This window comes from Gopherus evgoodei, chromosome 20 (genome assembly GCF_007399415.2).
Source record: "Gopherus evgoodei ecotype Sinaloan lineage chromosome 20, rGopEvg1_v1.p, whole genome shotgun sequence".
Classification (NCBI taxonomy): Eukaryota; Metazoa; Chordata; order Testudines; family Testudinidae; genus Gopherus; species Gopherus evgoodei.
Window position 1 is genome coordinate 1,256,404 of NC_044341.1, and position 27,824 is coordinate 1,284,227.

General features: G+C 46.8%; 1 protein-coding gene and 1 long non-coding RNA gene across 4 annotated transcripts in view; both read left to right on the top strand.

The window, feature by feature from the left end:
* Positions 1-27,824, top strand: part of EPHA10 (EPH receptor A10) — an 89,872-nt gene that overhangs the window by 3,000 nt on the left and 59,048 nt on the right. The window lies entirely within an intron of this gene.
* Positions 16-24,052, top strand: LOC115637576. Its single transcript, XR_003997298.1, has 3 exons — positions 16-1,378; positions 10,520-10,525; positions 24,040-24,052. It is a non-coding gene; the product is annotated as an uncharacterized LOC115637576 (long non-coding RNA).

Consider the following 27,824-nt stretch of genomic DNA (forward strand, 5'->3'; position numbering starts at 1 on the left):
TTTTAGTTCATTCTGATTTACTAATCCAATAACCAGAGCTTTATTTGGGGACCAGGGAATAAGGTCTATTGGTTTTTGTGGTGGTGGTTGTACTGTGCCGACTGATTCAGCAGCATCTTTGACTAAACAGACACGCCAAAGGCTCAGAATAGCTTCAGGTATTTTCCATAACTTTGTCCGTGCCATAAAACGACTCTAGAACAGTAATATCCCCATTGTCATGCTTAACACTCAACTTAATGATTCAGTGACTTTACAGCTTGCAAGGTTGTGTTTAATGACAGCTGTAAAAATGGAGATAACCCCTATGTAACTAGTGTCACTTTAATGAGTCTGATGCTGAAATTCATGTCAGTTTCTCTCTTTTAAAATGATGGTAAGAGAAACTCGGCATTACCAAGGGGCTGAGTGAGCCAGGGGGCTGGTGCTGTCCTTGGAATCAGTGTTTGGAAACACTTTTGGAATGGAAGAGGATTATTTTGTTAATGTCTTTTTCTTAGTTCTTGTTCAATACCAAATCTCAGCCCAGCATTGTAGCAAATGCTTCTGTAAATCAAGTTAAAAATGTCAAAGTAGCTAAGATGCATCTGTTCAAACAATTTCAAGGGCAGGATGCTTTGAGTGGTGTTACCTGGGTAAATACTAAGAAGTTCTTGTGTACCCTTTTGTCACAGACCTAGTCAAGTGTCCCCTCTGGGGCACTGTCCAGATTGCTGTGAGGGGAACCAGTTGTCAGATCCTGAGTGCTTGAGGCCTAACAAGTTCATGCACTGCCCTTAGTCTGGGGTCCCAGCATGCAGATCCTCTGTCTAGCTACCCCTCTTGAGAGCTGGGGCCTCCGTGTCCAACCATCCAGCTCCTGTGATCAGTGCCAACTTCCCCTCCCATTGTATTCCCCCATAGCTTAAACACACCTTGTTCAGAACTCCATCTATGTGAGCATGCTGGTCCCACAGGTTAACATTTCGAGGGCCTGAGATAGGTGTAATACAATGCACAGGAATCTAACATGATTGCTGTTAATCATACAAGAAATATACGGATCTAGCCAAAGTAATACACTTTTCATGCATTTGCCTTAGTTTCCTCCCTATTCCAGAGCATTCTTTGGGCTGGGGTCAGTCTTCCCTGCGGACCTCCAGGGTCCTTCTACAGCTGGTTTGACTTCCCAATCATGGCACCTTTCTCTCTTTCTCTGTCTCTTTCTGTCCAGGTCAGCTTGCTTTGACTTTGATTGGTCCCACAGCTAAACTAAGGATGGGACAAGTAAGCCATATAAGCAAAGTTTGAAGGAACTGATTATATTTAGTTTGGAAAAGAGGAGATTGAGGGGGAACATGATAGCAGTCTTCAGCTACTTGAAAGGCTGCCGTGAAAAGTTGCCCTCTTGCCACAGAGGGCAGGACAAGAGGCAATGGGCTCAAACAACAGCACGGCAGATTTAGATTAAATCTTAGGAAAAACTTCCTACCTGTAAAACCAGTAGGACAATGGAACAGATGCCTTGGGAAGTGGTGGAGGCTCCTCCACTGGAGCTTTTTTCAAAAGGAGGCTGGCTAGCATCTGTCTTGGATGAATTAGACACGACAAATCCTTTATCGTGGCAGGAGGATTAGACTAGATGACCCATGTGGTCCCATCTAACCCTGTGATTCTATGATTCTAAAACCGAGGTTATCTCGGTGACTGTCAGGGTAACTTTATTTTTAAGATGGCAGTGGCTCTGTAGCTGTTGCCAAAATGCAGATTGGGTGAAACCACTGCTACACTCTGCTTCTGGAAGGCCATGCAGGGCTTCAGAAAACTCACTCAATGAAGAGGCAAAGGAGAAAGGACATAAATATGTCCTAAAGTGCTAACGTTTCTCTGTGGTAGAAATGCACCTGTGTGTTAGAGTGAGCTCTGCCTAAGGATGACCGTTCAGTTGTCAAATGAATATAGGGTGACCAGAGGGCAAGTGTAAAAAATCAGAACGGGAATGGTGGGTAATAGGTGCCTATATAAGAAAAAGCCCCCAAAATCGGGACACTCCCTGTAAAATCGGGACATCTGGTCACTCTAAATGAATACTTGGCGCCATGCAAACCTTAAATTCCCTTTACAGGATGCCGTGTGCTGGCCGTCTAACTCTGCTCCCTCCTCCCCCAGAAGGCAGGAAAGCCTTTAATGGTGCTCTTGGCAGTAGTGATTCACTTAATGCCCTCTTTAAGAAGACCATAATAAAACTATTGAATTAAAATCTTGGTATTGTTCATTGCTTCAGTGCTTGCGTGGCAGCTTGCCATGCTCTTCCCATCTGTTTGGAGTGAGGAATTTACAAAGCGAGTCCCAGAAGGCTCTTGCTAATGTTTCAGGTTTCTCTGTGTTGAGTTTAAATAATTCATATTCTCTTAAGAAAAATATTTGAAGTAATTTAATGGACATAATTAAGTTTTTGTTTTTTTGTTTTTTTTTTCCCATTCACAGAAAGCAGGTCATTAGTCACTCTCTGTGGAGCTGCGTCTGATGTCTGGTCAAATATCAAAATAATTTTGAGAAGTGGAAATTTCTTTAAACCTTGCATTAGCATAGTGCTAAGTGAATAATGTTAAAGATTTATGATGAAAGCATCCAAGGCCGCAGGAATTCTTCGACAAGGACAAAAAAATTAGCTTCACTTGAAGGCAAACAACAATGGCTTTTTGTGAATGTTAAAATTGACTGGCTGTGCAGCAAATCTGACTCCAGTGCTTTGCTCCCAAGATCTGTTCTGAGAAGGGCCTACTCCAGGTTAAAGTTTTCCAGGGCCTCCTTCCCAGTGAAACTGTGACTCTGATCTCTGACAGCAGTGCTTTTACCTACCAGTGAGGGAGAGACTCCAGTGGAGGCTTGGGGAACTTCAGGGATGGCAAACAAGTGAGGGAGAAGCAATTCCAGCCCATGTGATTGCCGGCCAGCTCAAGCAGGCGTGCTCCTGGGGAGCAGCAGCTCTGACATGTAAGAGTGGGAGCTGCTTGGACCTGCAGCAAAAGTCCTTTCCCAGTATATCATGATGGTTGCAAGCCACCCTGCTGATGTGTTGGCTGTGTGAAGGCCGGCGTCTTGGGGAGAGTGTGTGCAATGCTGTCTCTCACACACTGAGCTGGTCTGCCAGAGCATTTGCCATGATCTTTTCTCTCCCCCAAGGAGAGGGCATCATGCAACCCTGCTGGGCTATTCTGCTCCTCTGTCTGTTGAACATTCCCACCTCCACCCCCTTTTCCCTCTGGGGCCATGTCTGGAACATGTGGCTTGACTGATTTGCGGTGAATTGCTCCGAGGCTCCATTTGTCTAGGGGTGTCACTGCCTTATTTGGTGCGGGGGCTGTGAGCAGGGCCCTTACTCCATGAGGTGACAGGTACAGAATCCTAAACTTAATGGGCTTTTCTCATTCATTCTTTGTTGGCAGCCTGAAGTACCTGTTCTTTTGTTCAAGGACAGTTCCCCAACTGGGATAAGCCTGGGACAGACCATTTGTCTGGGATAATGGGGCCTGGCAGTTAGGAGGCTCTGCTCTTTGCCAGGCCTTTCCTCACGTTACACTTCAGAGCTCCCTGGCCTCTGTCTGTCTGTCATTCGAGACCTTCTTTGACACCTTTCTGGGTGCACCGTGTGTTCAGAATTTGCTGGGAAGAAGTAGCATGTGCAGGACCAGCAGTCACCTGGCATCACGTCTGCAGTGAGCTACCCAGGGCTGGTAACTCTCTGAACACGTGGAGAGTGTGTGTGTGTGTGTGAGTATGTGCGCGCCAAGCACGAGAGGGAGAACTGCGCCCTCAGTAAGATACTGCAGGATCCAGCAGACTGGCCAGCTGTAATTGTGACCTGCCTGAGGGCTCTGCAGTAAGAGGATGCCATGCCAGAAGAGCACTTCAGGCAGGAGGCCATAACTGCACCTGAAACATGGCTGCCAAGGGTCCAGTTCTGTGTGCTTGCTTGGCCCCAGGCAGAGGGTTATAGAGGTGGCAGTGAGTTGGGTCAGAGCCGGTGCTGCCCCATGGAGAGGTGAGCAGGAGTCAGGCAGCTTCTTGTGGCCTCCCAGCTGCTCTTCCCCCGAGAGCTGCCGGTTGCTATGGACAGAGCTATACGGTGATAAAAAGCCATGGCGTACCAGACCAAATCCAGGCCTGCTGGGAGCAGTGGCAGCCCGACTGGCCTTGCATTGCACCTACTAATGCAAGCTTGGATCTGGCCCATGTCTTTTAAAAGGTAGAAACAAGAGACCCTGCAGCAGGGCTGTGGCTCAGACGGAGCAATGCAATTATTGGAGCAGCACTGCTGGAGTGACCATCTTCTCAGTATTCAGCCTTAAAGGGGAGTGCTGAGCAAAGCAGTGCCTGTCTGATCCCCATCCCCAGCCTCTGCTCCTCTCCCCCTACATAAGCCAGGCCCTAATGTTTCTTCTGATTACTCCCTCTTCCAAATGTTTCCTGCCTGCCCTGGCTCTGATGCTGTTACAGAGAGTGCACCTCCACTGTGCCCTGCAGGGAGAGTGCAGAATTAGGAAATGATAAAGTAAGTAAACCTGAATGCATCTGAAAGTGTGCGTTGCCCTTTGCAGATGAAAACACAGGGCTGAGTCTTTCTCCCTTACCAGTGGCACTAGCCCTGTTCTGGACTGGCCTTTAAAAATGAGCCCTCGAAGACAAGACACAAGCTGGCTCCTGAGTTAACTCCAGACCCAGGTAGCTGCCAAGCCAAGAGCCTTTCTCAATAAATCAATTTTTCATTTGAAAAATCTTCCCCGTTTTCCAGCTCACAGTAAAAGCGAAGTCTGGAGTCTAGTGTTTTAGATTTGTAATTGGCTGGGTGCACGGAGCTCACAGACAGGTGTGTTTGATAACTCTAAATAGAAAGAAAAAATAAATGGTGGCACGGAATGAGTCTCATGCGAATAGTCATTCTCCTCTCCTGACCATAGCATCCTCTGTGGTTCTCCCTGGCAACCTCTAAACCTGAGCTACACTGACCCTGTTTGCAAGTATGATGTGCTACATCCAGATCAGAGTCCTGTGAACCAAATGAGCACTGGGGTCTATAGGGAGTGTATCAAGCCTTCTGGTCAGTTTTATTTCCTGCCTTGCTAATCAGTACCTCTTTAGTTGGGCGCTATGAGATTGGACGTTAAAGCTGGCATCTCTGGCAAAGCAGAAGGGATGGGGATCAACACAAAGAGAGTTGGATAAAATAAGTAGGGCGGAGTCATGGACTTTGAGTGGGTGGGGAGGATGCAGAGCTTAAACTTGATGTGGTGAAGAAGGAAGCTCTTTTAAGAGGGGAGGAAATGGATTTCTGTGTCTCCTTGAATTTGCAAGGCTGGGCTCTAATTAGATTATAACTCTCTAGTATTCTAGTACTGAAGTCATCGTTGTGCTGAGGGAACATTCATGTTTTAGCACAGTAATCAGCAGAGATTAAAAAAAGGACTAATAATATTTCCAGCATGCACTGATCACTGCTGCAATAAATCCAAATCTTTTTGCTGTTCATCTTTCTATACAGCTCCTTTCATCCTAAAGGATCCCAAGGCAGGTGACAAACATTGTATGTGTTCTCACATATTCTAAATCACTTCACCAGTCACTGAAATGTACCCACCTCTAGTGTAGAATGAGATAGCTGTTGATTATCTTCTCAAATAAGATGAGGTTCTGCCACTAAATACATTTGAAACACTCTTCTTGTTTAGCATATGTCTGAAGCCAGATGCTGCTCTGTGCTTATCTTGATTTTGAAATCTGGCTCCAGTGATCCCATAGTGAGTGAATTACAAGTCTTATTATACTGCAGCTGATCGGACTTGTCCACTCCTGCCTTTTTCCTGACAGGCTCCTCAGCAGCTGTGTCCTTTTACCCTTAATATCATGAGACACATGCACTGGCCCCCTTCATATAATTTACTTTCCAGTATGTGCAATATCTTTTGTGTAACTGAAGCCCTAACATAGAAACTGTGTCTGACATTTGTTGTAAAGTTGTCTCTGCTTCATCTTCTCCGTCCTTCTCCTCTTTGTATCTGCAAGGAGAATTTCAACAAAGACCAAGGTTAATATTTACCAGCCAGATTTGTTGCAAATGAGACAGCTTTCACCAGAGGGTGAATTAATATGATGAAGACCAGTTTCCAAAAATAGCTGTCAGCCACTTTTCTTTGACAGAAACGTAAATTCACACTCTAGCTAAGTTTTCTTTTCAATTTATTTCTGCCCAGTTCTGACAGCCCTGCTGGGAGCTGGCTGCGTGTTAGTATTCTGCTGGGTTTGCAGCACGCACTGGAGAAATAGAGGTGAAGTAAGAACTACATACAAAGAGGCTATCACCTGCCAGTCAGCATCTTTTTTCCCCAGGAGACTATGATCTAATTAGCAGGCAATTCCACAGGCTTTAGGACACCTTCGTCATGGGGATAATGGCACTGAAACCAATTTTGGGAGGGATGTGGAATCTCTACTGCTTTGTCAGGATTTTTAAAATCCTGTTAAAAAAGTGCTAGTGTAAAGGGTCAGCTTCACAGCTCGGGATGGTCTCTTGTTGCAAAACCATGCTCAGAAGTGTCCTCTGTTTGCCAGAAGCTGGGAATGGGCAACGGGATGGATCACTTGATAAATTGGCCTGTTCTGTTCATTCCCTCTGGGTACCTGGCTTTGGCCACTGTCAGAAGCCAGGATACTGGGCTAGATGGACCTTTGGTCTGACCCAGTATGGCCGTTCTTATGTGCAGAACAGGTACAGGCACAGAAGTGGTACTGCATGCACCTAACCCCTTGATCTGCCTCAGGGTTAACCTGGCAGGACTGATATCCGCAGAGCTCAGCCTTGTCTTGTATTTGCTGTGTTGTAGGAGCCAGCGAGATGGTGAAGGGACAATCCACATTACAAGCCACCACTATAAAAAAGCTGCCTGTGAGCAGTGGATCAGTCTGGAAAGTGTGTGTGTGTGTGTGTGTGTGTGTGTGTGTGTGAGAGAGAGAGAATGTGCTTGGATGTGAACCATTGCCGAACAGTTAAATTATAAATGCAGCAATGCTTCTTTCTCCAAGTGCCCACCTCCATTAACCCTCTTTCCCCTTCTCTGTCCTTAGGACACTGAAAGCAACACTTAAACTGCGAGTGATCACCATTTACGCTGTGCCTTGCTGCCCCTTCTTCCGAGTTGGATTTAGTCATTCCTGGTCCCAACTCACTAGGTCTTTTCCTTAAGAGGTGCTGACAAGAAGTCAAATTAAATCAAATACTCAGGTGACATTAGAGAGAGAGTCTTGACACTAAGACCCAGCCTACCCTTAAAAAGCATGGCCCTGACACAGACCATCAGTGTGTATTAATGATGGGAAGAGCACACCCTCGGACATGAATATGGAAATGGCTTTAATATTAACATAACAAAGAAGCAGAGTGTGTGCTAATTGACTGTCTTGCACTCTGCACTCTGAGATGGAAATGTGGATTTTGCTGCTGGACATCTGAAACTGTGCTAAATTTTAACCAAACTTTCCAACAGCTTTCCACTAGTGAAACATAGTTGGTTTAGCCCAGTGCTCAGGAACACCACGAATGAGATGGCAATTAGAAATGGACATGCACGCTTTAGAACATCAGGGCACCATCCCAGAGCAGTGATGAGCTAATATTATATTTTCATAAGGGTATTTGCACTATATTTTGTATCGCTTACAGAATGCACCCTTACATAGACCATCAGGGTTGGAAGGTACCTCGGGAGGTCATCTAGTCCAACCCCCTGCTCAAAGCAGGACTAATCCCCAGGCAGATTTTCACCCCAGTTCCCTAAATGGCCCCCTCAAGGGCTGAGCTCGCAACCTGGGTTTAACAGGCCAATGCTCAAACCACTGAGCTATCCCTCCCCCAATTTCCTAGGCTTGGAGACCTTTGTGCTTCAAAGGGCTTTTAGGGAGGGGAGGTTCAGCTCGTGAGCTGCCAATCTGTTCATGGGAGAGATTCCTCTAATTTCCCCTTTATTCGTTTAACATATTGAATGAATTACTGTGGTAACTGCAGCCACGCTTACTACAAAGGAGCAGGCTCCGGAGACACATTCTGTCAAATGCTTGATGGTCATGAGTTCTGTCCTGGGCTTATCATAGTTAATGCAGAGGAGGAAAATGTACATAAACGCTCTGTTTTGCTGTTGAGGGACATACGTGTCCCACAAGTCATGCTGGCAACTTACTGGCCACATCAGCTCATTATCTAAATTGTTGTTGGGTAACCGGTGTGAAGCACATTCTCTTCCCAAGTTGCTGATTGGATTTTTGAGCAGCAAGTCAGACTTGACACAGCACAGAGCAGTGGAGATGTTAATTCACTGTCTGAGTAACTGCAGATGTTGATTACTCACTAATAAATCTACTGCAAGTAATGGCCCAAATCTCTACTGACCCATGAACTTGGGCTGGGACAAAAACCTCTTACGTATGGATTTTTTTCACTTCTCCGGTAAGACATGTTCACTGTATTTGGGGGGCAGGGGAGTCTCGTGGTTCCCCCCCTACTCTCTACTGGCCATTGACACCCCCCCACCGGTGATGGAGATTCTGCCCTTTACAGGGCTCGGTCAGTGGTAAGATAAGCATTTTCAGTGATAGTGGGTCTCACCCTTTCACTAGTGTGCAGTGTGGAGTGGAGCATAAGTAACCACACTTGTTTAAGGGAGATATTCAGGTAACTAACCTAATCCCAGTTTGAAAGGTGCCCTTATAATTGAGGCCATGCAAGTCTGGGCAAGAGTAGAGGCAGCTTTAGTTTTCTTTGTTACACTCTGTTCAGGTTGTGTACACGACTGTCAATAGGCACACTGTAGTACCTGCTGGGCTGTAATCCTGTAAAATAAGCTATCCAAGGGTCTTGTGTTCCCCATTACCACTCACTGAAAAGTGGCTGCAACAGCAGGACTCTGCTTGACCACTCATCTCCTTTATAAGAGCGAACAACAACTCGTTCTGCTGATGGTTCGCTTTCCAAATCCACATCACCTTCCTGCCCTGGAGAAGAGCAGTGTAACTGTCTAGTGTTGTGTTGATCCCTGAAGCTAACGGTTTTCCCTATTGTCTTTCAAGTGTGTGCTGAGGTGTCCTTGCCTCTATCTAGTGTTCTCTTCCCACAGCCACCTGTTAAGTTAGATTAACAAAGTCCTGCAGGAAATTCTAATAACCCAGTAACGGACAAAATGAGTGACGGGACAGCCGAGCAAAACTTCCTGCAGATCTGAACATTTGCTGCCAGGCTTGGGACTGCTGTGCTCAAACTGCTACAAATGTCACACTGCTCACTCGGTTTGAGTCCCCATAGACAGGTCACCTAGCCCCAAACTCTCCCTCATTCCTCCACCCAGACACGTGGGTCAGCCGCTCTTCTGTGTCCACACTCGTATTGTAAATGTGACGCTTCTCCCATTTGTCCCTTCTGAGAAACATTCCAACTAGTTAAAAAGAAACCCAAGGAGGAGAGAAGGGAATGTGGTGGAGCTAGTGGGGTTGCTGATACAGAACTTTCACCAGTTGTGTAGATTTTTGCAGTATACACAAGTTTTTCCTAAATTCTGTAGATGGGAAATGAAAGCTGTGCCCTGTGTTGGGGGAGGATTCTGGCCAGTCACATCAATCTCTCTTGCATTCCTATCAGCTTGGAGCTGCTTGGCATGTTTGTCTAGGTGGGAACTGGTGTATTGGCCAGAGTCTGTGGGACTGAAGGTAAAGGCATTAGCTGTTTAGGAGCTAGGAGGCTGCGTTTCCAGCTGAGACGCTTCCAGCAATGCTGCGGGGTGCTCTGGGGAAGGGATTAGCAAATCAGATAATTAACAACCCGCAGATATGGTGTGCGCCTTTGGAAGGTTTCCTCACTGGCTGAAACGGGCCCTGTATTTTGCAATGTGTTTTTAATTAGTAACAGTTCTGTGCCCTTTCTAGCACCTTCCACCTGAAGGGTTCCAAAGACTTTACAACAGTAACTCAGCTAGTGTTGTTAGCACTTCCCGATGAGAGACAAGGCCCAGGTCGATCCTCATTCCAGTTACAAGCAAACAGTCCCAGAGAATGGCAGGTGCCACTGGCACTTGCTCAGAGCTGTGCAATGGGGACAAAACAGCTTCGTGCTGGTTATGCAATGGGATTCAGCAGTGGGCGGCATTGTACCTCTGCTGTGTTATTAGGCCAGGGCATGTTATTAATAGCTTGAATTGGCTGTTGAATCTAACCGTGTGCACAGTGTAATTATGTTCTCTGACTGCATGTGATTGTTGTTGGTAATGATGAGACAAGATTTACAATGGCAAAGCCTGGCTTGTTATCGGGGCTCCTCACCCGTTCTTTACGTCCTCCGAACACTGAACATCCAGAGACATAGGGGGACGGGGGAGGGAATAGCTTTTACTGGACCAGCTTCTGTTAGTGAGAGAGAAGATTTTGAACTTTAACAGAGCTCTTCTTGAGGTCCTGAAGTCAAGCTCTGTGTAGCTCGCCAGCTTGTGTCTCTCACCAACAGAAGCTGGTCCAGTAAAAGCTATTCCCTCCCCCATCCCCCGTCGCTCTATTAGCCTGGCACCAACACAGCTAGAGCAACACTGCACTGTACAGCTAGACTATTGCCTGAGACTGCAAACACAGCAAGGAAACCTTCAGCCTGCCTGTGCTTTGGGTGTTTCCTTCTCTTCCTCTGGCAGTTGTTAACGGCCCAGCTATTTCTCAGATGCTGCCATTCTGCCTCACCCTTTGGGGAAATGCCTCTTGCTGAGCAGCCACCATCTCTGCCCAGTGACCATCCCTTTGCAAATCAAAGTCCTTGTTGCATTTGACAAATACCTCCCCACCTTTCCCCATCGTGATTCAACCGGCGAAGATCCTGCTGCAGCACACTCTCAGAATGGTGGTCTGCAAAGGACAATTAAACTGGGCCACGGCCTTTCTTGCACTGATATATAAAGAAGGCCTGAAGTATCTGCTTTGGTTTTTACTGCAGAAATCTCAGGCAAGAAGTCTTTTCTTTCCTGCATTTGGCTTCTTGAGCCCTTTAGCTGAAGGGTTGGTGTGCAGAGCCTTTAACAGAAAGCTTCCCTCTGTAGGACTTTTCTACAATTCAGATTGTTTGTGGGTCAACTTGAATCTTTGTGTTTAAAGTCCACACAGTGTGGTGCAAATCTGGCTTTTTAACACGCGTTATCAATCGAAGCGTGTGTGTATAGCTGCAGAATGAGTTAACCTGCAGCTACAACAAAATAGCTTTAACTAAATAGGGAAACAAATCTCCTTCACAGTGTTTAATCAGGCCTTATTTCCATACAGAGCTGGTTGAAATGTTTTGACTAATTTTTTTTCCTGTCAAAAAGGGGATTTGTCGAACTGTAACAAGAAAATCTCACTTTGAATTAAATTGTTAGACTTTTTTTTTTTTTTTAAGGAAAATTTTTAAATGAAATTAAAATTTGGGGATTGGTCCTGCTTCGAGCAGGGGTTGGACTAGATGACATGCTGAGGTCCTTTCCAACCCTGACAGTCTATGATTCTATGAAAACTTTGTTTCATTTTAATTTTTGAAAACACATAATTGGTGTGTCTCCATTTCTCTCCCCTCTTTGCCTCCCCCCTGCCATTTTGACACTGGGTGCAATGTATCATGCCCGGGGTATATGTGGGGTTTTGTTTTGTTTTATCATTTTGTTGCTTTTCAGAACTTTCTCAACTTTGGAAGAATTGCAGTGTGGCAAAGTTAGGGTTTCAGTTTTCCTTTTGCTTTTCTCTAACTTGTCCAAAGCTGGGGAAGTTACAGAATGTTAATGGGGGAAGAAAGAGTGGGAGAAAACCCAACCTCTTCCTCACGCTGTGTCTACACTACGCAGTTTCCAGTGACACGGCTGGCCATTACAGCTGTGCTGCTAAAAGACGCACAGTGTAGCCGCTGTTTGTCGGCAGAAGAGAGCTCTTCTGTTGACAAGCAACTTCCACCCCCAATGAGTGGCGCTTGTCGTCGACAAAACTTTTGTCTTTCGTGTGTGTGTGTGTGTGTGTGTGTTTTTAACACCTCGGACCAACAAAAGTTTTGTCTTTCACTTGCCAGTGTAGACATAGTCTCATTCATTCTGTTACACTCCATGCCAAAAAGAGAAGAGACACATCCAACCTTTTGATTTTTTCCTGGTTTTGAATACTGATTTGAAACTGCAAAAGTGATTTGAATCAAAATGAAGTCTTCCTGCAAAAAAAGTCACATTTTTGAGTGAAATGTTTCATGCTGAAATCTTTTATAGTGGGATGGGGAGAGAAACTGGGTTTTCAACCAGTGCAACATGCAGGAGTTGTCCAGTATTTTAACCTTGCTAATTTTCTGGTCATCCATGGAGACTTTTAAGACAGGTTCAACAAGACCTGAGTGTCTGTTGTTCTTAAAAAAGCAGTGATGTCCCCACAGAGAAGCAAATAAAGATACTGTTTTCCTGCCACAGACCCTAAGATGCGGGACTCAGCAGAAATGGAAGAGATGGCACAGCTGCAGGAGCTGAGTTGAGCATCAGTGCTGGCTTGACGTGTGAGAGTCTTGACACAGTGAGTCCCTCACTGAGGTTAGTGGGTGCTGTAATCGCTTGCTCCTAGAGGTCAGATGAGAATGAGGTAGCAGCAAGTAAATCACCACGGGCGGTGCTAGCCATTTCGCCACCCCAAGCATGGCGGCACACCGCCGGGGGTGCTCTGCCAGTCACCGGTCTCGTGGCTCCGGTGGACCTCCCGCAGATGTGCCGGCAGAGCGCCCTCCGTGGCATGCCGCCCCAAGCACGTGCTTGTCGTGCTGGGGCCTGGAGCCGCCCCTATAAATCACAATGCCTCCCCTCCAGGGCCTTAAACTCAGGACTTGATTTAGTATCTTCTGTCAGAAGCTGGCAGTTAAGTTTCTTCATACAGAGGAAATGCAAACATCAGCTTTATAAAAGGCAGTTGCTGGCACTGAGTGAGTTATTGGCAATGTCTTTCCCGCATTGGCACTCAAATGCGAACTGCGCTTGTGTCCTTGTAAATCCTAAGGGTTATTTGTTTGCATTGCACATCAACCATTCTCTCGCTGTCCTCAGTATTCAGCCTGTACTCGAGTGTCAAATTACTGGAACGTGGAACAAATAACACTGCACTAGAGCCAAGATGAGAGAGGCAGATGTGGGGATCCAGGAGCTGCAGAAATGAAATATTTTTATGTATATAAAATGTGTAGGTTTTGAACACAGGTGTTTAAAGAGAGACTTCATCTTCGCTAAATAGGGAAAGTGCTTTTGTGGCATCTTTCCACGTGGCTGGGACGGTGTGTCTGAATAGTACTTCTTTAGATGGGAAGCCAGGTGCAACATCTGTCTTTTTGTTTGTACATTGCCTAGCAGAGTGGGGTCCTGGTCAGTGTTCGGATTCATGGCACTGTGATAATACAAATAACTCAGGAAAATAACACCTAAATCCTGGCGTGCTCCATGCCATGCTGGGAACAGAGGCACTTGCATTAGCCAGGTAAGAAAGCGGACTTCAGAAAGGTTGAAGACGATCTGAGCCTTAGATTTGATGGGGGCCCCATGCAGGTCACTTCCCCTCCAAACAGTCTTGGAAGTTGGGGCACTTTTCTAATAAATGCTAGCTGGTGTTATAGCCATTGGAATGAACAGACACCCAAATCTAACCTAAAGCAACAGGAAAAGACACACTTCTTATTGTAAAAGGGCAACAGGAACAATGAGGCCTCTTTACAGAGTGACCGGCAGATGTCCAGAGCCATGCAGAACCAAAGCTGGCAAGCCAGGAGAAGCCCTCCTGTAACTCTGAGTGGGAAGTGAAATGGGAACACCTAGGGAGGGTGTGTTGTTTGTAGTCATCTTCCAATGGAAACCAGACAGCATCTGATTCCTTAGTCCAGTGAGGCCGTGCACTGCATGCGCATAGGGGAACCAGACAGCAAATATGAAAAAATTGGGATGGGGATAGGGGGTAATAGGAGCCTATATAAGAAAAATACCCCAAAATTGGTACTGTCCCTATAAAATCGGGACATCTGGTCATCCTACATGCACGTGACTTTTTCTTCCTAGTAGAGTATGTGTGATTGCCATAGCCTAAGAGAGGTCAGAGTGTCACGGGTACGTACAAGCCTTAAGTAATCCAAGGTATGTGTCTGATACAGCCTCCTCCCATCTGTCCATGGCTTCCCGGTACCAGATGTGGTTAGGCCCTGGTCCAGCAAAGCTCTTAAACATGTGTCTGACTTTAAACACATAGGTGCTTTCCCAAACTGGGATCTTACCTGGCTGTGTCAAAGCATGGGGTGGAGGATAGTGTTGGGGGCCTTTGTGAAGGCTGTATAGTTTAGTGTCACATCTTTAATTTGAAAATTCTCTAATTTTTAATGGGAACATTTGCCATCGCAAGAGGCTGCAGTGATGCAATAGGTCACGAGAGGAAATAATGTTTTAGCTGAAAATTAGAGAATTTTTTAATGTAAAATGGGGTTCTTGTAGCTCTTTAGTGCAAAAAGTCTTCTGAAGCCTCAAATCTGCTTTATCATTACAATAAAGAAAGGGATCCATATGTACAGCACTTTGTTTTTTAATGTGTTTAGCTTACAAACCTCTGTGAGGTTCCTAAGTTAATTTTGTCTTTTGGCTGATGCCTGAGTATTATGCATAATCAACTGCATATAGTTTAAGGACTTATTTTTCTCTTGGGATTCTGGTGACTTGCACTGAACACCCAGGCTTTGCTTTCATGATTTATCCAGTAACTCTCACAATATACAGCTTTGCATAATTTCCTTGGCAGATAGAATTCTGTGCATTTAAAGGGACATTCTTTACATATACATTGATTTAGTAACACTAGTAAAGGATTTTTTTTTGCTTAAAAATAAAGCCACCTCAGTCCATGTAATCTCAGAGCTTTTATATTGACTCTAACTTCATTTTTGCTCCATGACTTTGTTTTAGCATCTTTAGCAACTTGGACAGTAAAAGCAGACAGGCCACTTTCCCTATTCAGGATCTGCATATTAGCATAGTATAGTGGCAGTGCTTTTGCAACCCAAGCAAAGCAACTCTTTACACTGCACTGAGAACTTCTGACTTACTGAAGCCCTCCCTCACCTGTTTAACAACCTACAGTTTGAGTCTACCCTACCCCGTAACAGGTGCCTCTCTCTCCCACACACACTTTCTCCTGTGCCTTTCCTTATGATAGAGGTTTCTGCTGTACGTTCCTTTTTGGAGTGCTTATCAAGCTTGGGGATATTTTATTGTCCTGCATATTCTATCGCAATGTTATGGTGTGTCTGACATAATTAGGACCCTGGAAATCCTGGCAGAGCTAGACACAAATTACCTTGTGACTCTTAATTTTAGCATCAACTACTCAGAAAATTACAAGAATCATAACTTGTTTGCAAAATTCCTGTTAAGCTTAAGGTTATATATATTTATCTCCTAGATGGACATACTGATTGTTCTGCTGAAAAGCAGGGCAGGCGATAAGTATTGCACTCTTAGCCAGGGAAATGCTGGAAGGCAAGTAGGTTCCAGGTTGTTATCAGGAGTAGGCTGGGGATATTCCCGTGCAATGTACTGACTGACCTGTAACTTGGTGAATTACATTACGAAATCGAAACAGATAAACAGTAAACTACAGTTGGCTTCTGTTGATGTCTCTGCTTTTATGTGGCCTTGGGGAAAGTTCTACGTAAAGAGAAATGTTTATAATGTTTTGGTTCAGTACTGGGGATTGCACTGAATTAAGGTGACCAGATGTCCCAATTTTATAGGGACAGTCCCGATTTTTGGGTCCATTTCTTATATAGGATCCTATTATTCCCCCCCCCCCCCCCCGTCCTGATTTTTCATGCTGTCTGGTCACTCTACACTGAATTCAAGTGAATATTTTTGTGAACGTCACATCGTGGGATATTTCAGCGCTGCCATACTGATAATACTTGGGGTATTTAATTTTCCTTCAGATAAAATCACTGAATTTAATCTCCTAGTAAGAGCTTATTAATATTTCAAGACGCACAAAATTCTGGCATCTGCACATAGTTTATTTCACTTGTGTACTTAAAATTATTTAAGAAGGGCAAAATATATATTGTAGTGTTTTGCTAAGGGTTTCAAAGATACTGAGAACACATTAGACTGTAGACTTTGAAAAGTATTGTTGAAAACCAGTTCTCTAACAGAAGAAAAACTACCTTTGATTTCCCTCCTGTTCCAAAGTGGCACAGTCTGAAAGATCCATTTTAACAGTAAGATGCCAAGATAACAGGAGTTTAAAAGGGAAGAGCATGACTGTCCCTTGAAGAACTGATCAACTGCTAGTATTGATCTCTCTCTTTCCCACAGACTTTGTCCCTCTTCCAAAGGCATGGAGATTGTACAAGATTTTCTTTTCTTCCTCACAGCGGGGCTCTGTACGAGTATTGCTCACTGTCTGCAAAATATTGATGACAGTTTTTGCAATAAGACAAGGGAAGATTGCAAACCCAGCATGTATGGGGAAGACAGGAGAGCTCCTCTGTGAGACAATGACAATTGTTGACTAAGCTTTTCCCCCAGCTCAGGAGCTGTACTACTTACACTTTATCATAGATTCCAAGGCCAGAAGGGACTATCGTGATCATCTAGTCTTTCCTCCTGTATGGGGGAGGGGGAGAAGCCCGTAGAATTTCCCTACCTCTGCCCTGCCCACCCTCCTCGAGGGGTTCCCACAGTAGGTGCTGGAGCAGCATATAATTAAGACATTCAATAACAAGCCTATCTGAACAGAAGAAATTGCTCTGTAGAGATTGGTGTGTCCTTAACTAATTGAGCCCTCCTGTCGCTGCCTGTCTCTCCGCCTCTTCATTGCAAATGTCAGGTCCCACTTGCTTAGTTACAAGAGGGCTGGTGGTGAATCGTGAGAGGTGCCCCTAGTACTGAACAGCAGCTCAGCTTTGATTTGTGGTGCAGAGGCAAAAGTCTGGACAGGAAACATGAAGATTATTTTTCCTGAGCACCCGGAGTTTTCCTCTCGAACAGGCAGCATGGCCGCTGTTGCATTCAAAAGGCAGTTTCAAAGGAGCTGACCCTTATTTTAAAGTAAGACCTGCTGCATTAAGTCATTGATCGACTGCAACAGTTTTAAGGAACAAATACCCAATGGGTTTGTTTTTTTTCCCCAGAAATATCAGGGAGGGGCAATTTCAAGTGGCATAAATGCCATTTAGCTCCATCAGTGCAAGCTACACTTATGGGTCAGCACTGGGCTAACCATACTGGGTGCTGGGCATTGATTGCTGAACAAGAGCTATTCCCTAGCGTAGACCCAACCGGGGATTAGGAGCTGGGGTCTGTCAGACTTCTGAATGAGTCTGCGTAGAGAGCAATGACATGAAGGCTTCTCTTCCAATTTTCCTCCAAGTAAATTTCCAGTAATGATAGCAAGTGTGACACACTGGTACCAGCTGCGTCTCCATCAGGATAAGTGTCCTGCACACTCTCCTGCTATTTCTCATCTTGATGTAATTAGTGTGTGTAGCCCAGGAGTAAAACACAAGAGATCACCGTCCTAATGAAAATGCACTTGAGCAATCTGTCTCACCTGAAATTACTTTTAGCTGAAGAATAATTTTTTTCTCTTCATAGGTAGGTGTAGAGAGTGGAACAGTTTATTCTCATGTGGTCAGGGGCTGGGCCAGTTTGTGCCTTGAGCAGCCACATGGTACGCTAAGCAGCAGGATTGTGTTCTGCTGTATTTAAGCTTTCTCTCGCAGTACCAGAAAAAAACAGATTTGCAAGAGCAGACCCGTGTGCTGCCCAGAAATCTGCCCCATAGCTGGGCGTATCCAGTGGCAGCTAACTCTGCTGTCTGGTGTTGTGAATTACTATCTGAGTGCTGTGTCCCAAATCTGTACATCACCAGATGTGCAGTGGAGGGAATGGCCCTTCTGTGCACTGCCTAGCAGGGTTCGGAGCTGCACAGGACTCAGTCCGTACTTGCTATTTGGGAGGGGTAGGGGTTGCTCCTGTTGCCCTCCAACCCAGGGTTTCTTCGCATGACTGTCACAGTGCTGCCAAATTAACCTGAGGGCGTCTCAGCATCCGAGCAGCTGTCTGTCCATGAGTGTGGTCCTTATTTTGGTCACTCTCTTTATTCGCTGTAGGAGTGGAGTGGAGCCTGCTGCTAATTTGGAGCTCTCACAGTGAGCCTCAGAGAGCCTGAGCAGGGAGCAGTCAGGCTCTGTAGGGACGACACCTCTTTCCATTCTTAGTGCAAACGTGTTCATTCAAGCCCACCCAAAGCAGCAGGATGAAGCTGACGCAGTCTGCAGAGTCAATGTGTGTTGGTTAATCCTCCTGCCCGGAGTTCACTGCCCGCAGTGTGAGGCCAGGCTTGTTGGGAGACATGACCAGGGCTTTCGGGGGGTGGGGAGGGTCCACAGGAACTTGCTTCCTTGTGGGCAATAAAATAAATGTCATTAGACTCCTCCACTTTCTGCTGCATCCCAAGAGTGTGAGCACTAGCAGGACTCTCTCTCCAGAGCGCTGGCTGGTGCTCCTGCCTGCATGCACCACAGGCGTTTCAAACCAGGGGAACAGACACACTCTCCCTTGATGGCTCTGCTGAGGGGTATCTCCGGGGCTCCCAGCAAGCCCCCGCCCCACCATTCTGCGAGTGCTGGGAGCTGTGAAGGGGCTGGTGTACAACTAGCTTCAGACAGCCACTTCAATCAGATTGGCAGGGTGGGGATTGGTCCAGGCAAGCTCAATGGGGGCTGGACGCTATCTGAGTCCCAGAACCATAGACTGGGCTGCACGTTCCCTGCTTAATGCTGGCAAGAAATTCTGCTCTGGTTATTCCAGCTCATTAGACCTGGCGTCTCCTTCCCTCTTGAAATGACTCTTTTCCGTGATCTCCTTGGCGCTGTGGCTAATTGCCAGACGCCTGGTGTGGAAGGATTCAAATAGTCCGTATGGGGGGCGGGGGGCAATAGATGTGCCAGAGAAAGACAGTTCAGATGGAAGCTAATGGAACTTGTGCGGAGGGCAGCGCACACCTGGCAATAGCATTTTACAGGCCAGCTGGCAAAACCTGCCCCAGGGCCAGGTGAATGAAGGGAAGTGGCAGCTTGCTGGCATTTACTGCCTTTGTCTGTCACTGATACACCTTGGTGGTAATGGAGGGAAACCTGAACGATCGACAGCTTCAGTGTGATGACCTGATGCTCACAGGTTCATGGCTGCATTGGCCTCAGTGCTGTGATTCAGACACTCCCATCCCGGCAGCGAGCCAGCAACGGCAAACTCCAGGGTCAGCATTCAACGGGTGCACAGTTCTGCAGACTGGCTGAGCTTTCCTCGACCCACAGGTCTTGTGTTCCATGGGCCACCTTGGCTCTCTGGTGCCAGCAAGGGGTGGGTGGGTGTGTGTGTGTGTGTGAGAGAGAGAGAGAGAGAGTCCCTTGCCCCCAGTCGGAAATAGATGGGAAATGAACACTGCCACCTCTATAACAGCTCCTATGGGAAAGAGAGGTGTACGTGACCAGCTCCCACCCCCCCCATCCTCCAAGCATCTCTTTGGGGGTATCAGGGCTATTCTGCCCTCTTTGGGGTGAGGGGCAGGGCATGGTGCTGCTTTGGGAGACTGACTCTGGCCCATTGTGAGCACCAGCACTTTGCACTCCAGAGAAGCTTTGGCTGGAAATTAGTTGGCCTGTTTCTATATCGGAGCCAGGTTTGCTGCCGAGGGCCAAGCTGCTGCGCTTCTCGCCCAGACTCCCTTAATGATATTTAAATGTAATCTTTAGCATTTGAAATTTAATTACATGAAATCTGCAGCACCTCGTATAGTGCTGGAGGAGCATAAGAAAACCTCTGCTGTGCTCACAGGATGGAGGAGAAGCCTTTTGCTTTGTCTAGGGATTAGTTCCTCGAAGATCTTGGGCTTAAATTTACTTAAAGTAAATTGGAGCCATCAAGGAGCAGATTTCAAGAGGTGTTGAGCATTAACAGTCTCCTAAAACCAGACCTTGCATATCTCAAGATGAGAACCCAAAGGTAGAGACCACTTTGGTACACGTGGGTCTTGGTTTGAATGTGTACTGAGTGCAGAAAATGGGGACATTTTTCCAGATCCAGATGATCACCCAGTGGTAATGTGTATGTATTAGCAGTGGGAATGTACTCTGATCTACCTGGCATGAGATTGTGGGTGAATTTCTCCCACCTTCTAGTACTTTGATATTCTGCTCCATCTCCCTGCGCCTGCCATGGGGCTTGGGAATCTATGACATGCCTACACAGAGCACGTGTAGCTCTTCCTTGACAAAGGGTCTCTTTTCATCCATCTCTGTGTGTTAAGAAGCATATGTCCTCCCTGATAGTCTGATACAATGTTTGAAACATAACAGTAAGTTAAGCTTAATAATGGCAATCAGATGGATGAGAGGCCAGGAGTCAGCCTGGTACAGGGGGCATCAGTGGTAGCTAAAATCCCTGGGAAGAACTCTGGAGAGAAATTGCAGAGAGAGCAGTTTTGTAGTTCATACCACTGGAGGCAACACAAATCGCAGGTGCAGAGACAAGTGAGATTGATGTTTATACAGTACTTCGAATGTCCAGTTTGCTGTAGACTGGGACCCTTTTCTTCACTGACATCAGGAAGGGGGCTGGCGTGCAGCTGTAACTGCTTTCACGTTACTTCAGTCACCCAACAGGAAACATGGAAGTAGCATCTCTGTAGTCCACATGCAAGGTTCCACCTAGGGACCTGCAGATCCGGTATGTGTAAAATACATAAGACAACCTGTAAACAGCTGTTCGGTCCTTTGTAATGAGAAGTCACTAACAATGTGTGTGGTGATTGTGCCATAGTTCTGAGTAACCACTCCATTTGCCTCGCACTGGGGGAGCAGGTATCGGCTAGCCACAGACTGGAAGGGGATTTGTGGAATCACTGATAGAGTGTGCTGGGTTTTCAGATGACTAGACACTTTAAGGCCAAGAATGCTACTGGGAGAAGTGAGCTAGAATAGGATCTTCACTAAGAAACATGAAGAATGATTCTTCTATAGGGAAAAGGGGCTGTTTAACGGCTGCCCCTGTCTGTGTGATTCATCTCTCATCCTTGCCCTTTGTAGGGGAATAGATTATGCACTTAATCCCTGGCTCACTCTGGGGGCCTGTTGCTCACACCCCTCCCTCTCCTACCTGTTGATGTACTAGACCAAATCCAGTTCAATGGTTCATCCACGTTTTTCTCTTATAAAAGGTTTCAACCTGGCATTTCATTTAGTGACAGCAAAATCTGTGATCGTATACAATGGACACCAGAGACTTTGCCCTTGTCTCCAGTATTGTTTTTCCTCCCCTTCCCCGCCCGTTTCTTTCCAGGTGGGTGAAGTGAGTGAGTTCTTCACCTCGGCTCCTCGGTGGAGCAGGAGGGTGGAAGTCTGCTAGCACGGGAATAATTTTTCTGCAGCTAGGGAGAACAAAGCCCATGTACCAGAAAGATCTTTGTCTGTTGGCCTGTGAAAACCCCGCAGGACCCAGTCTAGGCAGGTCTCCCCACAGGGAGGTGTTTACAACCTGAGTGATAAATCTTAATCACACACACCCCGCTCCCTGGTGTTTGGTTCCTGGGGGAGCTGTGGGAACCCTCCCTCTGGAGTTGCGTACGATCTCTGGCCCATGGTGATACATAAACGTAATACAAGATGGTCCCCAAAGATATTGCATGATATAACTGTTACAACTGAGAAGGGGGCAAGGCACTAAAGAGGATCCCATGCAATGCTGGGTAAAATCCAATTTGCTAGCTGGCCGACAGACGTTTCTGCTCTTCTCTTCTGGTATCTCCTGTTTGTCTCTGAGGGCTTGTCTGCACAGAGATGTTTATGTTGCCTTACCCATTGCTCGGCTGATACAGTTTACAGTTAAAGCAGCGTGACTTCCCAGCGTGGATGCAGTTAGAACAGCGTAAAGGGGCTCAGGGACCAGGCCACTTTAACTCTTTGTCTAAATCAGTCTAGTTACAGTGAAGCAAAAGCTGTGCGTGGAACAGCCTGAACATAGCCAAAGCCACGGCAGAGTTTCTTTAACACAGAAAAGCGTTCGTGTTCTGGACATCCACCTCTCTGCTCTGTCTCGTCTTCCCCGGCACCTCAGAAGCTATAGGCAGAGTTGGAATGCCTCTTCCCAAAGGAGTGGGACTGAATGTGGGTCCTGCAGCCTTCGGCTCGACTGCCATTTCCCCTGGGCAGCGCCCCCACTCGGGGAGAGTGGTGCAAAGTTAACTTGGCAACACATTGAGATGCTCTGTCGCCTCCAGCTTGGGGGCTTTGCTTCGAGGTTTCCCTGTTGAGACACACCACATTTAGTCTGACATGGACTCGCACACAAAGGTAAATACCATCTTGAAAGGTGAGGTCTGAGGATTTTGGAGAGGGGGGAGAAATCTTAGCTATCATACAGTGTCAGCCGGTTCTGCCTGTCTCTCCCTTCTCCCAGGAACCTGAATGATGAGGCTTGGGCATTCTAATCAGTCATGGACAGGGACGGAAAAGAAGCCTTCTGGGCAGAGGCAGAGTTGGCAAAGTGAGACTCGCGGAAGGAGATGCACTAAAGCTGCAATCCCATTCTCTGAGCTCAGCACTCCCACTGCAGGGGGCGGGGAAAGGGGGGTTGTGGTAGAGCACCAGTGTGTCAGTGTCCATACTCTGCCTGTTGCTTCTCTCACAACAATGTCTTTATTTTTGTCCACCCCACTCTTATGCCCTTTCTGAGCTTGTCTGTCCAGCCTTCTTGACATTCAAACCCTTCCTGAAAGCTACATCTACCTCAGCCCCCCAAGCAACCTGCCAGGCGTTCTTGGCTCGTAGCAGGGCAGCAGGAGCTCTAGTATATGTGCTAAATTAAAGTGGGGAACTGAGCTATGTACCAGGCACCACCCTGCCCCCTGTTTTCTCTTTCCCTTTGGAAGCTCTGCAGGGCAGGGGTTTTGACCTCCTGCGTCTCCGCAAAGTCCAGCACACTTTGGGTGCCATTGCACTGCATTATTTTCATGTCTGTATCCCCCGGATACAACTTGCACCCTGTCAGAAGAGAGACAAGGTCGCTTGGTTCAAGACAGCAAGTTAGAACAGCGGACAGGGTGTCTGCCCCCAGGAATTCTTTGAGGGTGGGGATGATGGCTCCCGTTCTCCTTAGTGGTTTCCAGAGCAGTTCCCCTGGTTTTTCATTGTTCCTTCGCTCTTGTTAGTCTTGCCTCACCAGATCAGACATGTGGTCCTTCTGGTTCCATGGCCTGCCTCCCAGGAGCGGCCAGCGACTTCTGATTCAGAGGGAGGAGGCTGTCTCCAGAAAGTGCCTGGCGAATTGTGCAATGCTGAATGTCCCAGGGGTGGTGTGAATGTGGGTACTTCCTTCTTGAACTTGCGTGCCATCCTGCATCTGCCCACCCCTCAGTTACGGGGGCACAGTGATGGGAGGTGACTGTTCGTTGGCAGGGGGGAAGGGCCAGAGCCCTGATGTCTGTTCATCCTGGATCATTGGCACCCAATGCCACAGAGCAGACTGGAGCGCTACAAAGTAGCTGACTACGGAGCTTTCAAACGTCATTGTAGGGAGCCACACACAGATAAATATTGATTTTTATTTCTACTCTTTGGCGAAGAGCAAATTAATTCCAGCTCACGTTGTTTGTGGCTATTGGATTAATAGGCGGCAGCGCTACTCCAGCTGGGACAGTGACATTTCTCTTTGTATGAATAGATGTCAGCTTGATACATCGTTTTATCTATACCACAGAGTTGAAATTTGCAGCAAATGCTCTTGCCTTAGGGGAAATGATGTCACTGTTTTACCACCGTGTGACAGGAGCTGGCTTTGGAATAGGGACTTTGAAGGCACTCGGCTTGTGTGATTCATCACGAGGCCTCAACACAGCAGCACAGTTATCCTCTGTGAAAGCCAGTTCTCCTCCCTTCTAAACCTCCATCCTATGCAACTAATGGATTCAAAGGAGAAAATTTGTTTAGTGCTAAGTTCTGCCCTGTCCCTCACTCACGGGCAACAAAGAACTTTCTCCTGCAATGTTGTGGGCTGGTGTGCTTCAAAGGGGTCTTTCTACAGTCTCTCGGGATCTACCCTGTGGTGTGTTAATTTGTGTGTAATACCTAGAGCTTTGGTTGAGCCCTGTTAAATGAGCAGAGAGTTGAAGGGGCTAGTTTCTGAGCAGAGGTTGAGGGGAACCTAAAATGTACCACAACCTACTCCTCATTTGCCCCTGCCCTTCAGTGTTTTCCCTGCAAGAAACACCCACCACCAAATGGTCATCCATGTTCCACTGAGAACAGATTAGCAACAAGCCTCAGAATGAACCTGTAACCCCCACTGCCGAATGCAGTAATGGGGTGTTTGATGATGTGTGTGGCACTTGGAGTGGTTAGACCAGGTTAATCCAGATTGGTTTGCATTCTCTCTCCAGCTAAATAGCTCCTCTGGCTCCACACCAGGGACCTGTTTGAAGGAGGCTGGGCTGCTGGCTCTGTGACTGGGAGGATGTGAGGGGATTGAAGCTTCCAGGTTTAACTCGTGAGGACGTGTCCAATAACAGTCCATAAACATACTGGTCTGAATCACTAGTTTTGGTGCGCTTTGTCCTGTCATCTCTCCTTTATGGCCTTTTCATGAATGCATGCTATCAAACATCTCAGCACAGGAAATCAACACACATTAAAAGTGTACAAACTTTGACAAATACAGTTTCTCACAAAAAAATGAAAGGAATTGATTTTAGAAGACTACTGAGCTGTAGTGTTAATTATAAATCAGGTAGGCGTTTGGGGGAGACACCGCAGGCGTTATTGATTCGTGCTGGCAAGCATACAACACTTCCGCTAGAGCTATGAATTAAAGAACACGAACCAGTTCAATAGTGCTAATGCATACTGTGTCCTTCAGGGTTTTTGCCTCTCTGCTTTAGAGATGGCTGTGGGGTTTGTGGGTGAACAAAGTAAGTTGAGACAATGAGAAAAATACAGATCTGTCAAAAAGTTCAGAAATTAAATGCTGAAGAGGTATATAACAAAACAAAGGTAAAGGCGACCGTATTGAGCATCAGAAGAGCCATTGTTAAGGGAAGTGAAGAATTCCAGAAAGGGGGAGTCTGATTTTGCAAAAACAGCTATCTAGAAGAAACAAACTCATGACCAAAATTTGGCTGCGCAGCCACAGTGAATGTGGGAAAATCCCAAGCGTGAGATAGATTTATCATAGGAGCTCAAGTAGAAGGTGAAAAGCCAGTGTAGCAACTGCTCCAGAAATTGTTTACTGGTCTGAGGATTGGGACAGTGTCCTCAGGCTGTTATGGAAACATGATTAGGAAAAACAATCTGTTTCCTCCTACACTTACAGCTAAACAAACCCTCTAGATGTAATGTATCTGAGCCTCACACAAGAGCAAAAAAGGGAGAGAAGAAAGAATAGAAGAAAATGTGTTTAATTACAAATTCAGCTTCTGTTAGGGCATTTGAGCTGTAAAGCTTTACCCTTGGATCTGAACCGCTGCACATCAGTGGGCAGCTTTCTACCTTCTATGAATATGTCACTGCCATGTGATGCAACAGGCATCCTTAGCTTTGGCTAGAAAAAGTGAGTTGGATTTGAGGGTTTTTCTGTTCATGACCCTAAGGGACTGAGGGCTTGGCTACACTGGAGAGTTGCAGCGCTGGTGGTGGGTTTACAGCGCTGCAACTTATTCACCGTCCACACTTGCAAGGCACATATAGCGCTGCATCTCCCTGGCAGCAGCGCTGGCTGTACTCCTGCTCTGCCTGGGGTGTAATGATTGCAGCGCTGGTGATGCAGTGCTGCTCCGCCAGTGTGGCCACCAAAAGCACTGTAATTGGCCTCCAGAAGTATTCGGAGGTATCCCAGAATGCCTGCTCAGCCACTCCCAACAACGCTGCAAATGTGGCCACACTGCAGCGCTGGTAGCTGTCAGTGTGGCCACATTGCAGCGCTTTCCCTGCACAGCTGTACGAAGACAGCTGTAACTCCTAGCGCTGTACAGCTGCAAGTGTAGCCATACCCTCAGTGATCTAGCTCTGGCATAACTTTCCCTGCCCCAGGGCCAGAAAGCAGGATCTGGCCACTTTCAGGCCAGGCTCGGGTTACAGGGGTAACCCCTGCTGTCCTGTCCTGTGAATAACTTGTGAATGGAAACTTCAGTGGGATTCCCACATGCAGATCAGGCCCCAAAGCCAGAAAAATGGTGTTTGTGAGAGACCAGTGAGTTGCATTTTGCAGAGAAATGTGTGTATGTGTCCCACAATGATACTCTCTCTTCAGTGTGGGCTGCTGCTTGACTTTGTGGAAAAACATTTTTATATGGCCCTGGGGTGTCTCCTGCTGCTCTGCCTTGTTTGTGGAGGAGCTAGAACAGGGGAAATAACAGGGGGTAATAAAGTTTGGAAAATCTCTTGTAGGTATCTTTGCAGAGAAAGGGTCTTGAAGAGGAACGTGGCTTTCTGCATTGGTTCAGGGTTAGCATTCCATGTGAAGCGCTCAAAGGCACAGACGGTCCAGTGCCACTTGTTGAGAAGCTGACAAACAGGCGGATGAAGGGCTCGGGGCGGTGGCCCAAAGAAGATGTCTTGCTAAGCGACAAGGGGAGGTAAAGAGGAAGGAGCAAGAGCAGTGGTGTAAAAGTGAGGCCAGTAAGATGGATTTTTGGTTGCATGAGAAAGGGGAGCCAGTGGAGAGACTGAGAAGGGGTGAGGTGGTTGCGGGAGAGAGGCACTAGATGGAACACTGGTCTGCTCTTGTGTTCACCACTCAGATGGGGGTGTTTCCAGGCTTCCCACCACATGAATGCTTAAGAAGCCTGTACGCAAGCAGTCCCTGCAGTCTAAGTCACCTACAGTCACCCTGGGGCTTTGCACTCCCTGCTCCCCATTTCTCTAAACCAAGTAACTTTTTGCCACTTTAATAATCTGAAACTCAAGCTGGGTTCTCAGTAACTGCAGCAAATCAGAGCTCCGAGTCCCTGCCTGTCTGCCCCTCCCACCGGTGCTTGTGATGTCACAGCAGAGTTGGATGCAAATCTAGCAGGGAGGTGAGTTGGCAGTGGTCAGTTTGTTTAAAGGCCGTTCTCTGAATGCTCGGCGAAGCTGAATGCAACTTCTGAGAATGCGTACTTCCAAATCTGGGGGGGTTTCTGTCCTGTGCTGGAGCCCTGCTAATGCAGTGGCAGCGGGATACCCCAACTCCTGCTCTGACAGCTTCTTGGGGGGTGCAGAAGGCTGGCATTTGCACTGAAATTTGGAACTTCACAAATAATTTGACATCCTGTGAGCTAAAGTAGCTAAACTTCCTTTCAGTCAGATCCCTCCTGCTGACGGCTCTTCCATGACATGAATCTTGTGGCTCCTGCCACATGCAATGCAAGCTGCCCCCTCCAGACTGGGGTGTGTGCTGAGAGTTTGCACAGCACGGTCAGTTATTTTTTGATGAGGGCAGAGCATGTTTCGCCATTGTTGCTGATGGGAGAGATTGACATAACTGACTTCTTATTCTGGATTGACCTTGCCATGAATTCGGTGCTTTCCATTTCCACAGAGAATGTCTCTACTGTCCGAGTGCTGGATTGGCTACATGATGCTGTTTTCTGAGGTTCTGAAGCCTGGCAGTATCCATAACCATTTAGCCTTCTACAAATGCTTTAAAGTGCCTTGCAAGGAGACGGAGCTCCCCTCACAAAGTACCTCAGTGTGATTACATCTGAAAACGGCTCCATGGAGGAAA